Source organism: Coregonus lavaretus (genome assembly GCF_964263955.1).
Source record: "Coregonus lavaretus genome assembly, chromosome: 10".
In the NCBI taxonomy this organism is placed as follows: Eukaryota; Metazoa; Chordata; class Actinopteri; order Salmoniformes; family Salmonidae; genus Coregonus; species Coregonus lavaretus.
Genome location: NC_139997.1, coordinates 46,574,557 through 46,591,881, shown reverse-complemented (window position 1 = coordinate 46,591,881; position 17,325 = coordinate 46,574,557). Strand labels below are relative to the sequence as shown.

At 43.9% G+C, this 17,325-nt stretch overlaps 1 pseudogene across 1 annotated transcript in view; it reads right to left on the bottom strand.

Annotated features, from left to right (window-relative positions):
* Positions 1 to 321: 321 nt before the first annotated feature.
* The window catches only part of LOC311136365 (WD repeat-containing protein 70-like), a 67,819-nt pseudogene continuing 50,815 nt past the window's right edge, over positions 322 to 17,325 (bottom strand). The window contains exons 11-16 of the transcript XR_014615439.1: positions 11,246 to 11,276; positions 10,600 to 10,696; positions 10,197 to 10,273; positions 7,998 to 8,122; positions 4,419 to 4,580; positions 322 to 580 (exon numbers count right to left, since the gene is read on the bottom strand). The product of XR_014615439.1 is annotated as a WD repeat-containing protein 70-like (transcript). The remainder of the gene's footprint in view (positions 581 to 4,418; positions 4,581 to 7,997; positions 8,123 to 10,196; positions 10,274 to 10,599; positions 10,697 to 11,245; positions 11,277 to 17,325) is intronic.

Below are 17,325 nucleotides of genomic sequence, written 5' to 3'. Positions count from 1 at the left end.
CCCATCAACATTTAGGACTGGTTGAGTCCTGCAAGTGAAACTGCGCAACAGAAATAACATCTAAATAAATATTTGACAGAGTGACTCAAAGGAAACGCATGCATGTCCTTCAGTCTATGACTAAGACTGACTATATGTCTAAGAGGGTAAACTCCCTGATAGAAACCAGATAGATCAAGATTGATTTTAGGTGGAGGAGATTGCATCTCAATAAGAACTAGCTGAAAGTCTTGATCTGGGACGCTACAGGTCCAAAGACAATGCTATAGGCTTCAATGAGATGGGATAAAGTGAGGTAGAGTAAAAGTACACGTGGAATTTGGATAAACTATCCCTTTAATTACTGTATCTCAGGAGATCACAAACAACACTACATTTGATTCAAGTACAGCAAAGTACAAAAACATACACATATTCATATACAAACACTCCCATGCACACTAGCACACAAAAACACACTTGCATGCACACACGCACACACACACAAAGGAGTTGCTGCGGCTCAAATCTTGCGTTTCTTCCAATCTGGTTCATCGTCAGCCTCTACATCAGACTCTGAAAGATCGCATCTGGTTGGGTCCTGGCAGAAGACAGTGAGGAGGGGAGACAATTTACTTCGGTACGGTACATTACAACCATCCTTACACGATACAAATAAGGGGGTCATATTCAGTGTCAACACAACAGAAAATGAAACTGATACAGACCGAGAGAAGGAATAATGGGAGAAGATATTAAGAGACAGAATAAGGGAGGAGTAGTGAAAGGGATAGGACATAAAATCAGTGAGGCAGGTCGGGAGGAGATTAAACTATTTCCGTATTTTTATCACTCTGTCCATTCTGAGCAGTGATTATAATCCAACATCTGTCCTAGGTAAGTAATGGAGGGGACATGACACTCACAGAAACATATACACACATGGAAAACACACACGGGGTTAGACTATAGGAAGGAGAGAGTAGGGGAATTAAGAATATGTTCTTCTAATACCTCCACTAGGGTCCAGGCAGCACCTCCTAAAACACCTGCAGTATGCCTCCTAGTCAGTGACTCTTTTATCCACCATACCCTCTCTTTTAGAACTTTCTTACAGGTCATTCAATGATCAGGTGAGGGAGTTGTAATGCAATATTTATTCTGTTCTGTCTCGTGTGTTTGTTAGTGGTGCGTGAGTCAGCTGTTTGTTCACCCGCACCCGCCCGCAATTGCTAATAATCCATCTGCAACCGCCCGACTATATGTGATAAAGTACAAATCTGATGCCCGCACCCAACCCTAACCCGCAAATATAGAAAATGTGCTATAGGCTACAGTCAAAGACTGCAGAACGATTATTTGACAGGGGTGCAGGATTTTGTTGATGCCCGCTTTAGATATATTTCTGCTTAGACTATCCGACATTTGCCTCCTGAGTGGCGCAGCGGTCTAAGGCATTGCATCGCAGTGCTTGAGGCGTCACTACAGACCCGGGTTCGATCCCAGGCTGTGTCGCAGCCGGGCGCGACCAGGAAACCCATGAGGCGGCGCACAATTGGCCCAGCGTCTTCCCGGTTAGGGGAGGGTTTGGCCGACCGGGATGTCCTTGTCCCATCGCGCGCTATAGCGACTCCTTGTGGCGGGCCCGGGAGCATGCACGCTGACTTCGGTCGCCAGTTGTACGGTGTATCCTCTGACACATTGGTGCGGCTGGCTTCCAGGTTAAGCAAGCAGTGTGTCAAGAAGCAGTGCGGCTTGGCAGGGTCGTGTTTCGGAGGACGCATGGCTCTCGACCTTTGCCTCTCCCGAGTTTGTACGGGAGTTGCAGCGATGGGACAAGACTAACTACCAATTAGATATCACAAAATTGGGGAGAAAAGGGGTAAAAAAAAATAAAAATAAAAGAATATCCAACATTTTGGTAGGCTATTTGTTAGTCAACTTGTCTATAATTAGATACATGTAGCTTCTCTTTTGTCAATATATGTTGCCCAATAGAAGACTAAATAAACCCTTGCTAAACAGAATAATGTAATAGATGCTTCAATCTAGTTGACGTCCATGAAGTTCTCTCTGTCATCTTTCACGGAGCAAAGACATTTAGGGACTGGGGAGAAAATATAAAGCCCCCCCTCCCAGAAAATATTTTCTCTGTGCAAAACATCCAAATGACATCAGTTTGACCGGTTGTAAGGAAAAAGAAAGCTGTGAAAACGACGCAACGTGTTTCTGATAAGATTTCAGGTCGGCTTCAATGCATATTTTGTGGTTGAAATACTAATCAGCTTTTATGATGATTTATGATGAAGACAGCAACTCTACAGATGGTATCTAACTGAGCATTGCATTCTCTCAAGCTGCAGAAATAAATCAATCATATTTCTCCACTCCTGTTCCCAAGTCCATATTTAGCCTATATTTGGTGTATCATTTTACTGCAAGAAATGCTTCATTCCGCAGGAGTTATTATTAAGGCTATAGCCCTATTCGCACGGGACTACTATTACTAGAACATTGGTTATGTATTTATTACCCCAGAATGTCCGTTATTCCAGAGGCGCAATATTATTTTATGATGCATTTGGCGATGTTCAATTCATTTGCACAAAATGTATACACAAAAGCATTCACTGTGAAAGTCATACATGTAGCCCCTTATATAGGCTATGTGCAGCACTTTGTTCAATTTATCCAATCCGTTATTGTTTTCTTGCTCAAACCGCAAGCAACAGCTGTCAAACTAAGACATTTCTCTGAAAACACAAAGATGTCGATTCGCAAGGGACTAGTATCATCAGAGGACTTTGGAGTTTGCCAAAAAAACTGTAGGTTATTCTGGTTAGTCAATGTCCAGATTTCAGTTTCCATTTAACCCATCTAAACAGTAGACTACATTTCCCTTAACATGAAATAGGCCTATTTGAAGTACCGCCTTGTGACTGTCGAATATGTATAGAGCCTCACAATCAACACACATAACATAGCCGGTACTGCTATTACCCTCTTACCACTTCACCAAATCTTCCCCAAACATGACTTTTCTGGCCCTCCCTTCTCTTTATTTCCAACTCTCTGTTCACAGCTTTTGTCTTATTGAACTCAGTTTAGGCAGTCCTTTTTGCCTCCTTGGATTGACGTTAACTTCTGCCCGTTCCCAAAAGCATTATTTGGCAATTGGCTGTGCAGGCTATTTGGCACGCACAGTTAAGCCCTCAAGCTTAGGCTTATGCAGTAATACCAGATAGCCTAAAATAATGAAAGAAAAACCTCAATGTAGCCTATATAAATTGCACAATAATTATACATTCATGGATATTTTAAAGGTATTTTTTCTCTTTATTTAACCTACCCGCCACACATCCGCCCTTCAGCCACAATATTTAATGATCCTAAACCCGTCCGCCACGTGGATATAACCGCGGGTTATGAGTCAACCCGCGCATCACTATAGTGTATACTGATACCAGGGAGCCCAACAAAGGGAGTAAACGGATCAGTTGGTCATGAATCTGTCACGGTGCCCAAGTGCTACAATGCGTCTCATTAGTGTTAACATTCCAATTAGCAGTGGTAATGACTAATGAGTGATCGGGTGGATCAGCTGAGCGAGCCCACTCAGGTAAAAGGCTACAGGTAGGGTTACATGGATCAGGATGTTTTCTTAGCCCAGACTAGACGTGGTACCTTGGTGTGTCTTACCCCACTGTCTATGACACTCAATACTTCAGCACCTGCATGGATGATGATGGCCATGAAATCTCCACAGCTCATCTATACACCTGTCGACTGGTGAGGTGATGAGCTATATTGACAGTCCATTGGGATTGTGTCGCCAGAATTAGACTGATGCATAATGCATGTGAAATATTATTGACAGAGAGCCAAACAGGGGCCAGGCTACACTTTCCAACCCCTAGAGCGATAGCCATCAACACGAGAGAATCTCTCAGGGGAATGACCTGTTCTTACTCCTAGTCATTTTGGACTTTGATCATCAAATTGAGTTAAAAAGGTTATATAAGTTAAGACTGTGAGCCTCAATAAGTTCATACACCCATTATCTACTGTGCTAACTAAATATACTGTCTCCTGTCAAACATCATGCCATGAATTACATTTTTATGGACCTAAACATATCATGAAGGGGTTTGGGATGTCTACAGATTAATGTGGACGTTTTCCTTAAACACATTTAGATCCTCAGCCCATAATAGTCCTGTCCATTAGCCAGGTGTAACACGAGCCCTCTTAGGTAGCTGATTGGTGGTTGGTGGGCCTCCAGACCTGGGCTGCAGCCTGCAGCACTTTAAACATCCACGTGTCACCAAGCCAGGCAGGCTGCAACCTTAGCACTGCCACAAACTATACCCACCGCAGACTCATCTTACAGCCTGTCTGTCTGTGTCATCACAGGAGTGTGTGTGTGTGGTTGGTCTTACTTGGTGTAGGCAGGAGCGACCCAGTAGGGTTTTTTGGAGGCCTTCTTGGCGTGTCGGAGGATGGCCTGGCGAGGGTTTCTGTCATCGGTTTTGTCCAGAGCAATGTTCTTCACAATGAAGGAGGACAGAGTACCTCCATGGGCTGCCACATGACCACCTGACCTGAGAGGAAGAGAGGAACACTGGGTTAGGAACACATTTTAGTCATTTAGCAGACGCTCTTATCCAGGGCGACTTACTGGAGCAATTAGGGTAAAGTGCCTTGCTCAAGGGCACATCGACAGTCAGCTCTGGGATTCGAACCAGAGATTTTTGGTTGACTGGCCCAACGTTCTTAACCGCTAGGCTACCTACCACCGACACACATATCTCCTACACATGCACAGACCGACAGGCAGGCAGACACACTAGCAACATGCACAGACCGACAGGCAGGCAGACACACTAGCAACATGCACAGACCGACAGGCAGGCAGACACACTAGCAACATGCACAGACCGACAGGCAGGCAGACACACTAGCAACATGCACAGACCGACAGGCAGGCAGACACACTAGCAACATGCACAGACCGACAGGCAGGCAGACACACTAGCAACATGCACAGACCGAAAGGCAGGCAGACACACTAGCAACATGCACAGACCGACAGGCAGGCAGACACACTAGCAACATGCACAGACCGACAGGCAGGCAGACACACTAGCAACATGCACAGACCGACAGGCAGGCAGACACACTAGCAACATGCACAGACCGACAGGCAGGCAGACAGACACACTAGCAACATGCACAGACCGACAGGCAGGCAGACACACTAGCAACATGCACAGACCGACAGGCAGGCAGACACACTAGCAACATGCACCCAAAAGCATACATACAGACGAAAAAAGTCTCACATTTAATGACAGACAAGGAAACACATTCCTCCTGCTCCAAAACATACACACATGAAAATGTTAGAAAAAATGTCCTCATTTCAATAAGAGTATTTATGTTGTGTTAAAACATGGACTGCCACAGTCACAGTCACATTCAAAATCCTATTATCCCCAATGTCGCACTAATGCAATTCTACAAAATACCAAACATGTGCAGCAGCAGATTAGTAAAAAATTAAATAGCACATTATCCAAACAGGTTGTCACATGGAAACCTTTACCCTAGTGTATCTACTTCACACAAAGTCACCCTATATTCAAAGCACACGCATAATTGACACTGCTGGACTGCACAGGCGAGTCGCGACCAGAATGTGGTTAATAAACCCTACAGGAAACTCCTACAGTATAGCCTATATAACGTGGGCCTCTTTGAGCTGTCATTATGTGTCAAGTCCTCCTCTTGTTCACCATCCAAAGGACACCTCAAATTTCTGACTCAATCCTTTTTATTTTTAGTTTGCTCTCAGTCGATTGGTCTGTCCAGTAAATTAGCCAGTAAATTAGGTTGTAAACCTTTAAAGACAGAACAAAAAGTTACCATTTTAATTAAACATTTTAATGAACTTAAATTAGTATTAAATAAATTAAATAAATTAAAACATTCTAAATAACTTAAATGAATTAACCATTTAAGCCTTTTACCATTGGCGTCTTTGGACTGAACCTGTGAGTGAACTTGGAGTCTTCTCTCTGAAGTTTGTTCTTCTGAATGACTGAGCCCCTCCATGCCTTCACAGGTGCTCCAAATCAGTGAAAATGATTGATCAGGTGACAAGCAGCCGGTTTGCTGCTGCTGATGCACTCTGGGAAGTGTAGTTCTTTGACTCACTCCTGAGATTCAGCTCAACATTATGACTCTTCAGACAGTCACAAATTTGATAGCCATTCACTACATAGGCCTCTCTGTCACAGACATGCAGTCTTAACAATTCAGAGAGGGATGAGGGAAAATGTGATCTTCTCCTGTTCTAGAGCCTAGGCTATTTTCCTATCCAGTTCCAATCCCACTGAAACCCAAAATCCTGAATCCTGTCTCGCATGAAAATTGCTAACTTTATTATCGATAGGTTACATTATCAAAGCACGTCTCTTGCCGATGCATGCCAAAATACCGCTATTACATTTCCTCCGCTTCTTTGTGCTGTCTCGTACTGCAGCCCATATGAGAGCTTCGGTAGAGAATGTCACGATCAACAAACGGAGAGAGAGGAGATATGGCTATTGAGAGTAGATATGGCTATTGAGAGGAGATATGGCTATTGAGAGTAGATATGGCTATTGAGAGTAGATATGGCTATTGAGAGGAGATATGGCTATTGAGAGGAGATATGGCTATTGAGAGTAGATATGGCTATTGAGAGTAGATATGGCTATTGAGAGTAGATATGGCTATTGAGAGGAGATATGGCTATTGAGAGGAGATATGGCTATTGAGAGGAGATATGGATATTTTTGAAACAGAATTGGTCCCCATTAAGATACGTTGATATTTAAACTATTTCCATTCTTCATCTCCCCATTATTAATGAGCTGATCTGCTATCTGTATAATCATCAACTCGATTTATCCATATATAGGAGGTATTCTGTCTTTCGTTGAAGGAGGTTATCTAGCAAGGTTAGCAACTTTGGTCATTTGACTTTTGTTTGAATGCTGTTACAAAGTTTGCATGATTTGACAACGCTATACTCGGTGTGTCCTAAGCACGCTGTGTCGAGATAGCCTACTGCTGAAATGTGCTGAATTAATTGAGGAACATAATAATGCTCTGAATTTATGAACGGCCTGTTTCACAACTCACAACGTCATTGAGCGATCAAAGATAGTTTGCCTACTCGCACATTACTAAATATCAGTTTAATTTGCTCTGAAATCTTTACATAGTGCCGCAACCAATCCGACAAGGTGGCGCAGCGTCCTGCTTATTTGGGGAGAATCCTGGCATAGTGACCATATCTTGGTTTTAAATGCTTTAAAATGGGCACTTCCGATTCTTGCGGTATTTCCCGGGACAAATATGAATTATTCCAGAGTATTGAAACTTGGTAGATCTTTTGGGAAATATCCATCCCTAGCACCCAGCCAATCCCTCAAACATTACACAACACTTTTAAGAGTAGTTTAAATCAGGATGATAAACCAATTACAGTGAATTAGCCAACATGTCATTCTCTCTTTCCCACTTTATTCTCTCTAAACCTCGTGCCCATAATATTGAGCAAGGGAATATGTGAGCATTCAAGAGAACAGCTGGGCTGCAAACTTCTCTCAAAGCATCACAGCTAAACAGACAGCTGGAAGACATTCAGTCAGGAAATGTTGTACAGCACCTCAGCTTATTGAGTGTTTGTGTGTGTGATAGACTGTACGCACAGTGGACATAGGAGTCCACAGAGGTCCTTGGGGCAGCAGCGGCTCAGCAGTTAGGGAAATAAGACAATGGCCAAATGTGTTAGTAAGGGAAACACAACAGGGGTTGCATTGTGTTGTTGTGACCCTGAACTGCAGCGGTATTACTTCTAATATTGGTCAAGCCCAATGCCTTTGTTTGTAGACCTATTCCTACCAGCAGTAATAATAAGGTCATATTCGTTGATTGATGTAGTTGTATTGTTGTCCCTATAATGTTACCTGGTCCAGTGACGGGGGGCTCAAGCTTGTGGGACTTCATAAGGTCCACTCTGTCTTTCTCCAGCTGTTTCTTAGTGCTGTGCTGCCGGGCCTCACGGAACATGGGAAGAGGATGGGCTGGCTGGCTGGCGAGAGAGAGAGAGAGCGCGAGAGAGAGCGAGAGAGAGAGAGAGAGAGAGAGAGAGAGAAAGAGAGAGAGAGAGCGAGAGAGAGCGAGAGAACAAGTACAAAACACATACATTAACAAACATGTCAACAGGCCTCACTGGAAAGCATAGCATAACAAAGCCATACACTCAAACACACCAAGTGGCCTCTGGCGAGGTCCATGTTCTCTCTGTGTACTCTTTCTGCCATGTTGGATCCCAACAGGGTCATTATCACTTCCATGTTTATATTTACACATCCACGTGTGTGTCCCCAACATTATGTGTACGCTTGTATATCTGAGTAACAGTGTGTGTGTATGTGTGTGCTTCCACAGAGGTTACAGAGACACACTTAGTGTAGGGCTAGATGAAGTGATTTTCCATTCAGGAGCTCCTGTTGTCACTGCTCAGTGTTAATTCTTCTCCTCCACGCTACATTAAATAAAAAGGTTACTGTTAACAGATCCCCACTCTTTTCTCAATGGGCCATCACCGTGCTTCCTCTCCACTCTAATTTTCTAGCACTAGGGCACAAGTTTGTCACTCAGCGACCATGACCTTTACTCTCACAGCCTGTCGGCGTGGCGATGAAATCACATGATGGATAATAAAAAGGGTTCTGTCGCCTAAACAATAAGCTGTGTGTTCCCTCCTAGTCTATCACGGCTCAGTCAGGTGTCTGGTCCTCCTATTCATATACGAGGCTGACAGAGGAGAGCCACGCATTGTGGGGGGGGGGGGGTGTTGATTCAGGAGAGGGGTGTGTGTGTAAGCGGGGGTATCGCGCTGCCGGGGATGGGAAAGGTGGCTGTCCCTGGCGTGACTGGGGCCCTGGGTGGTTGACGCGTGGCATCATGCCCTGTGGCGGTCTGTTCACTCACACTCACCATCAGCAAATGGGCCTGCACCGTGACAACACTGACTGAACATTGCCTGATGCCACCTCTGAAATCTGTGTGTGTGTGAGAGAGTGTGCTGTATAATACTGCTAGAGTGTTTGTGCCTGATACTGTGTGTGTTAGGGCTGGGCGATATGGCCAAAATATCATATCACGGGATATGAAAGAATAATTGTATTTTATGTTTTTGATTTCAATGTGTCTTTCTCCATTCTGATTGTTTTATACTGTTCAATTCAATCAAAAATAATAATACATTTTCATCAATTTCTGCATTTCCTGCACTCATTTGAGGTCATTTCCACACTGCCACATAGGGATGCACAATATGGGTAAACAATCTAGGCCTTATTTTAACCAAAATGTTGATGATTATTCTAATTCTATAGTTAGAATATAATACTGGCCACTTTGAATACAGTGTTTGACATGACAACAAATGAAAATGCCCGGAAGGATTTATTGTGACAGCGTAGGAACCAAAGTGTTGACAAGTGTTTCCTAGGGGACCCTATAATCTTTGGCTACACTGAATGTTTTCTCTTAGCTACGGTAGCTAACATATTCTTGCGTCGCGTATTCCTCTTTGATTTAGAAGATACTGTTGCACAAAAAAGCATGCAGATGTAGGACTACACCATCACTGGTATTATCAGGCTGTATAGCTAGTTACGTTTGCTCTGGCTCAGTAAATGTTTTAGTTAGCTAACGATTAGCGGCTAACAAGATTTAGGCCCACCTTACTAAGAAAATACAAACTAGCTGTTTGCAGATGTAAGAAACACAAACAAATAGTGTAATTATAGAACGCTAGTGGATTTATATTAAGAAGCAAAGTGAAAACAATATCGTTGTCATCAACATTGTTGCATGTGACCATGCAGAGACTGGAGGAACAACACATGCGCTCCTTGAGTGACGGGGCAGGGCTAGGTCTGAGAGAGAGAGAGCGGAGCGTTGACTCAAGTAGCAAAGTAAACCATAAAAATGGACGTTATACACGGCGTATCACATTTAACAAACTAAACATTCAAATACCGTTATAGAAGATAGAGCAAAAACCCAAACCGGTCCGTGCATCAATACCGGTATATCGTAAAATACGATATACCGCCCAGCCCTAGTGTGTGTGTGTTTGTTGAGGTACTTACGTGTGATGTAGTCTTGCGTCAGTGTCTCTGCTTGCATCTCTTTCCTCTTGCTCTTCACCACACACAGCTCAGCTCCCCTGCACACAGAGAGATAGAGACACCACATAATTCATATTTCATTCTGTGGGAGACAAGGTCAGTTTTATACACCGTTCTCAAACATGGCTGCCTGTAGGTTAGAGATGGACCACAGGCCAGTCTCTTCTGCTCTGCTCCAACAGGATGGAGTCTAGACAACCCACTTCAGGCACATTATCAAATATACACACTATCGTTTCTCGCTGGGAGTTTGTAAAGTGAGAAAAAGACTGACGATGTACAGGACAGCTAAAAACGTGTCATAAAAAAAATAACAACTGTCGTCCCAGCCACCATAAAAGTAAACATTCTCAGCTCAGTGTACCTGAGACTCCTGACAGGGTCTTAGTAGACCTTTAGCCGGTCCATTTCCAGTCCCCACCATAATCTGATTCAGCTTGGGATGCCAGACACACCACACCCTGAGAGAGAGACAGAGAAACAGAGACAGGAGATGAGCTATACAGAGACATACTGAACATTTCATCGTAACATGAGATTCAAATCATTCGTAGCGACGACTGCTGGAGCGGACACATTGTGGTAGTGGTTTGTACTATTGACCGCGGTAGACTATAGTTGTAGAGTGGGACGCGGGCAGGTTTTTAACAGTCGGAGTGGTCTCTGCATTAGTTGACTATATTTGGTTCTCAGGACGGGGCCTGGATCCATCAGTCTGTGTGTGACAGATGGCTCGCTGCCAAGGCAAATGTGACCACGCTCATAGCAGTGATGAAGCACTTCAGAGTGCACGTGTGTACTATTTTTGTGAGAGACTTCCAGTTTATAGGTTGAAGTCCTGAGATGCTAAGCAGATGTGTGGCAGGTAGCACAGTAGTGGCTGGACGTTGGATGTTCCTGAATGTACAGCAGAGTCCTCTCACTCAGGCTTTTTGTGCTCTCTCCATCTCTCTAAGACCCTCTGTAACAAAGAGGCCTAATGTAGGAATGGAAGAGGATGCATTACTCACACACTGATAGTGCAGTTTCCTCTATGCATGACTGTGAAAGAGAGAGAGAGGAATAATTATTTAACGTTTTATACAAAAATACAAAATGAAAAAGGTTTATGACTGATGCTGGGCACAGTGGGCAGTATTACAAGCTATAGGCAGTATTACAAGCAGTGGGCAGTATTACAAGCTGTAGGCAGTATTACAAGCTGTAGGCAGTATTACAAGCAGTGGGCACTATTATAAGCTGTAGGCAGTATTACAAGCTGTAGGCAGTATTACAAGCAGTGGGCACTATTATAAGCTGTAGGCAGTATTACAAGCAGTGGGCAGTATTACAAGCAGTGGGCAGTATTACAAGCTGTAGGCAGTATTACAAGCAGTGGGCAGTATTACAAGCAGTGGGCAGTATTACAAGCAGTGGGCAGTATTACAAGCAGTGGGCAGTATTACAAGCAGTGGGCATGGATGGAGTATTAGTGTGAATTGGAAGACCCCAGTTAACCCCAGTTTGACAAAGTGAGTGTGTGGGTGGAGGAAGTGATTGTATGTATGTGTGTAGCAGTGTGGTGCTTTTTTGTGTGAGGTGTGTTTGCCAGAGAGAGAGAGAGTAGTGTAGCTGTGGCATGGCGTGCCCTGGCCCCGCGGGTGGATCAGGGTGGCCCTGTGGGGGGTGGGACAAGATGGGGAAGGGCAGGACTAAGGGTGGTGTGACAGCATTCAGCTTCCCACCAGGCTCCCAGTGGTAAGGGGACCCCCCCACACACAGCAACACAAAACACACTTATGAATGCACATACTCACACAATGCATAGGCATTACACATCATGCACTTACGTAAACAGTCAGCCAAACACCCCCACCCACAAACCCCGCAGGCACCAACAGCAGCTGTGTGTGTGCCGGGTGAGTGAGTGTACTAGACATATAGGGGTTAATCTGCCCCACTGACCATGTGGTGGAGTAATTTATGATTTAGAAAGATCAAGAAAACGCTCCCAAACAGGACTGGGTCTTTAGGTAATCTATCGGCTTGGAGATTATAGATCATTTAATTTACATCACATGAGGAATTCCGTTACACTCCAGTAGAGCTCAGAGACTTGACCCAGCAGCCTAACACAGGCAAGAACCAAGTAGGACCAAGACCAGCACAACAGTCCAGCCCGATCCAACCCAACTGACTTAGTCCAGTCAAGTATAGCCCAGCCCAGGCCAGCAGAGCTATGCAGTAGCCTCACCCAGGCGACACAGCAGTAGGGTTCCAATGTACACTACAGGTCAAAAGTTTTACTCATTCAAGGGTTTTTCTTTATTTTTACTATTTTCTACATTGTAGAACAATAGTGAAGACATCAAACTATGAAATAACACATATGGAATCATGTAGTAACCAAAAAAAAAGGTTAAACAAATCAAAATATATTTTATATTTTAGATTCTTCAAATAGCCACTCTTTGCCTTGATGACAGCTTTGCACACTCTTGGCATTCTCTCAACCAGCTTCACCTGGAATGCTTTTCCAACAGTCTTTAAGGAGCTCCCACATATGCTGAGCACTTGTTGGCTGCTTTTCCTTCACTCTGCGGTCCGACTCATCCCAAACCATCTCAATTTGGTTGAGGTCGGGGGATTGTGGAGGCCAGGTCATCTGATGCAGCACTCCATCACTCTCCTCCTTGGTCAAATAGCCCTTACACAGCCTGGAGGTGTGTTGGGTCATTGACCTGTTGAAAAACAAATGATAGTCCCACTAAGCCCAAATCGCTGCAGAATGCTGTGTTAAACATGCTGGTTAAGTGTGCCTTGAATTCGAAATAAATCACAGACCGTGTCACCAGCAAAGCACCTCCAAACCATAACACCTCCTCCTCCATGCTTTACGGTGGGAAATACACATGCGGAGACCATCCATTCACGCACACCGTGTCTCACAAAGACACAGCGGTTGGAACCAAAGGACAAATTTCCACCGGTCTAATTCCATTGCTCGTGTTTCTTGGCCCAAGCAAGTCTCTTCTTCTTATTGGTGTCCTTTAGTAGTGGTTTCTTTGTAGAAATTCGACCATGAAGGCCTGATTCACACAGTCTCCTCTGAACAGTCGATGTTGAGATGTGTCTGTTACTTGAACTCTGTGAAGCATTTATTTCGGCTGCAATTTCTGAGGCTGGTAACTCAAATGACTTATCCTCTGCAGCAGATGTAACTCTGGGTCTTCCATTCCTGTGGCAGTCCTCATGAGAGCCAGTTTCATCATATCGCTTGATGCTTTTTGCGACTGCACTTGAAGAAACGTTCAAAGTTTTTGACATTTTCCATATTGACTGACCTTCATGTCTTAAAGTAATGATGGACTGTTGTTTCTCTTTGCTTATTTGAGCTGTTCCTGCCATAATATGGACTTGGTCTATTACCAAATAAGGCTATCTTCTGTATACCCCCCTACCTTGTCACAACACATTGGCTCAAACAAATGAACTTTTAAGAAGGCACACCTGTTAATTGAAATGCATTCCAGGTGATAACCTCATGAAGCTGGTTGAGAGAATGCCAAGAGTGTGCAAAGCTGTCATCGAGGCAAAGGGTGGCTATTTGAAGAATCTCAAATATAACATATATTTTGATTTGTTTAACACTTTTTTGGTTACTACATGATTCCATATGTGTTATTTCATAGTTTTGATGTCTTCACTATTATTCCACAATGTAGAAAATAGTAAAAAAATAAAGAAAATCCCTTGAATGAGTAGGTGTTCTAAAACCTTTGACCGGTAGTGTAGATATTCAGAGCCGTGTGTTTATAGTGTGGGGAATACACAGTTTACTCTCCTACTCCACAACATTACATCACATCATGGAGGAGATGAGAGCAGCTCTTTAATCGGCTATTCAATAGCATTCTTTCTCTGCCTCCTGTCTGAAAAGAGAACATGTAGTGGATAGTATCTATCAATGTGTGGCTGATGAAGAGAAACAAACATGTTTCCGACAGGACAGAAAATCTGATGATTTTGGTAACGAAGTCAAACTGAGCATGTTTTTGATCTTCAGAAAGAACTTCCTGGCCCCTGGTTAGCTGCCAGTGTGTTCATTTTAACAGGGTTATTGCTGTTGACAGAGAGAGAGCCATAGAACAGGGTGGCCAGGCAAAAACAAAAAGGACCACAGCAGCCAAACATCTAGCTTTGGTGCCACTAAATGGGGAAATCTCAATTAAAGTGTCCGTTTGCCTTAGCACCCCATAACTGACGTCAGAATGACCACCAAATAGGCCATTGTGGAGGAGCAGTGTACTGAGCCACAAAGAGGAGAACCATGGCCCATGTCCCACCTTGCACCCTCCTCCTCACTCTATAGATGAAAGCCTAAACCTCTCCATCAAAGAAAGCAGGAGAGGGAGAGGCAGGCTACTGTTTGAGAGCCATCAAGCGTGAGAAGTGAAGTGTAGCAAGTGCAAACATCAACACCCACCCACACTATGGGAGGCAGGGACAACGCCTCCCCAACACACAACACCCACCCACCACAACCAAATACACCTTATCTAGGTCTTTCCCATTTCTCCCCAGGGCAATCTACTGTAGGATTTCCAGGACTGCTATATCCACTAGTACTCTCACAGAGGTATTTCTCAGAGATATTTCCCACTGTACCTCAGTGGGAGTGAGTCTGTGAGTTGTCACCTGGTTCATGCCCTCCTGTGATAGACAGAGATAAGTTAAGAGTGGATGGATTATTTACCTTATCCAGGATAAATAAATCCTCCGTTCCCTAGCACAGCCTATGGCCCAGGTCTGGGTTTACGCAGACTGTTTAGTTACCCTGCCTTTCACTCGACTGCATGGTGCACCACTTCATAAAGACAGCACTTAAATTCTTAACCCATCTCAGAGCGGGACGGCTAGTGTAAACACAGTAAATCGCTCATTCGTCAGGTCCCCTGAGTGCACGTCACCCCCCCCTCCCACCCCCCAATGAAATAACTTTACTACCTCATAGCTCTGCTTATCTGGTTTGGGATGGGGAAGGTACTAAATATACAAGGGTACATGCACTTAGAGGTCTCTCTCTCTGTAGGCTGTGCCAGGCCTTCTGTCAGACAGGAGAGGAGATGGCAGCCGGCTGGCAGAGGAGAGAGGCAGGGCGCAACACAGCCACTGTAACCCCGAGGAGAGGATAGGAGAACCTGGCCGTCAGGCCTGGTCCAGAGGGATACTGAGATAGAAGCTATTAGCCTCCGTCAGACCTCGTTGTTATGACTACACATACACTCTGCTAAATCCCCGGGCCGACAGAGACAGTAGAGATGGAGATAGAGAGAGGTAGGGAGACAGAGAGCAAGAAGGAGCGATGGAAAGGGATTGAGGTGGAAGAGCGGAGAGAGAAAAAGAGCTGCACTGTGCATACTGTACTGTATGACATGACACAGACAACAGAGAGAACATTCTTCCAACGACGGGCTGGTGGTGTGGTTTCAATTATCGACAGACCTCTCTCGCTCTCTCTCCAATCTGAACCTCTATTTAGCCTGGTGAAGAGAGCTATTTTGATTGGCTAATACAAGACAGACGCTGCAGTGGAGTGTTGAGGAGAACACCTGCAGCTGCTGTATCTCTAGAAGCATTATAGAGGTGTAAATAACTGCTACTCCATTTTATGTTATGGATACATGCACTTTGCCTTGGCAACACGTAGCATGTAGGTTCTCTACATGCAGATAGATTGTGTAGAACATTACTTCACATGCACATTGTGTGTGAATGGACTATAATAATTTTGCTAGTTATACTATTTCATTCTCTATCTAATGTTTACTGAAGCAGTTGGAAAAGCATCTACTGTGTGTCTCCTGCCTATACTGGATGGGGAGGATTGTCAGAGAATAGGGGTACATTTCTCCCCTCTTTCCTGGCTTGGCTGGCCCTTAAAATAGTGTTCCTGACTCCTTTCTCCTCTCTTCTCTTTCTCTTAGATCGGCTTGGCTGGGTTGAGCTGGGTTTTCCAGTTCTCCCTACACTGAAAGACGATCGTGCTACTGGCAAACCATAGTGTTGGGGAAACATCAGTATTCTGCTCTCATTCAGAGATGAGACCCACAAGTAGCACAGTTGGCCATGTTGAGACCCACAGACATAACTCAAGTCAGATGTTTTAATGAAAGGCTTTCTATTGAAATGTAACAATGATACATGTAGGCTAATCAAGATGTTCAGACACAAATGCATGGCTTGAATTAAGTTATATAATAAAAAAGCCTTAGTCACTTGTTCCATAATTAACAACCCATAAATAACTATTGATTTTCTGCTTCATTTAAGAACGCTAAACTTAGATATGTGTTTTTGGTTGTTGAGTCAATTAGACCATGCCCATTTCAAGCCTATCTTCCCAAAAAATTATACGTTATTTCAGAATATTTAGGCAAGTTAGCTGGCTAACTCATTGATCCTACTTTGTAGAATACCCCTCTGGTGGCTACTGGTTCTGTTGCATTGTGGGCACTAGTCTGTGTAGTATACCCCTCTGGCCTGAGTAATTACGTTTGGCATTTAGCAGTATCTACTGTATCAGACCTTACTAATTGAGTTCAGCAGTACAGTGAGGAAAAAAAGTATTTAGTCAGCCACCAATTGTGCAAGTTCTCCCACTTAAAAAGATTAGAGAGGCCTGTAATTTTCATCATAGGTACACGTCAACTATGACAGACAAAATTAGGGAAAAAAATCCAGAAAATCACATTGTAGGATTTTTAATGAATTAATTTGCAAATTATGGTGGAAAATAAGTATTTGGTCACCTACAAACAAGCAAGATTTCTGGCTCTCACAGACCTGTAACTTCTTTAAGAGGCTCCTCTGTCCTCCACTCGTTACCTGTATTAATGGCACCTGTTTGAACTTGTTATCAGTATAAAAGACACCTGTCCACAACCTCAAACAGTCACACTCCAAACTCCACTATGGCCAAGACCAAAGAGCTGTCAAAGGACACCAGAAACAAAATTGTAGACATGCACCAGGCTGGGAAGACTGAATCTGCAATAGGTAAGCAGCTTGGTTTGAAGAAATCAACTGTGGGAGCAATTATTAGGAAATG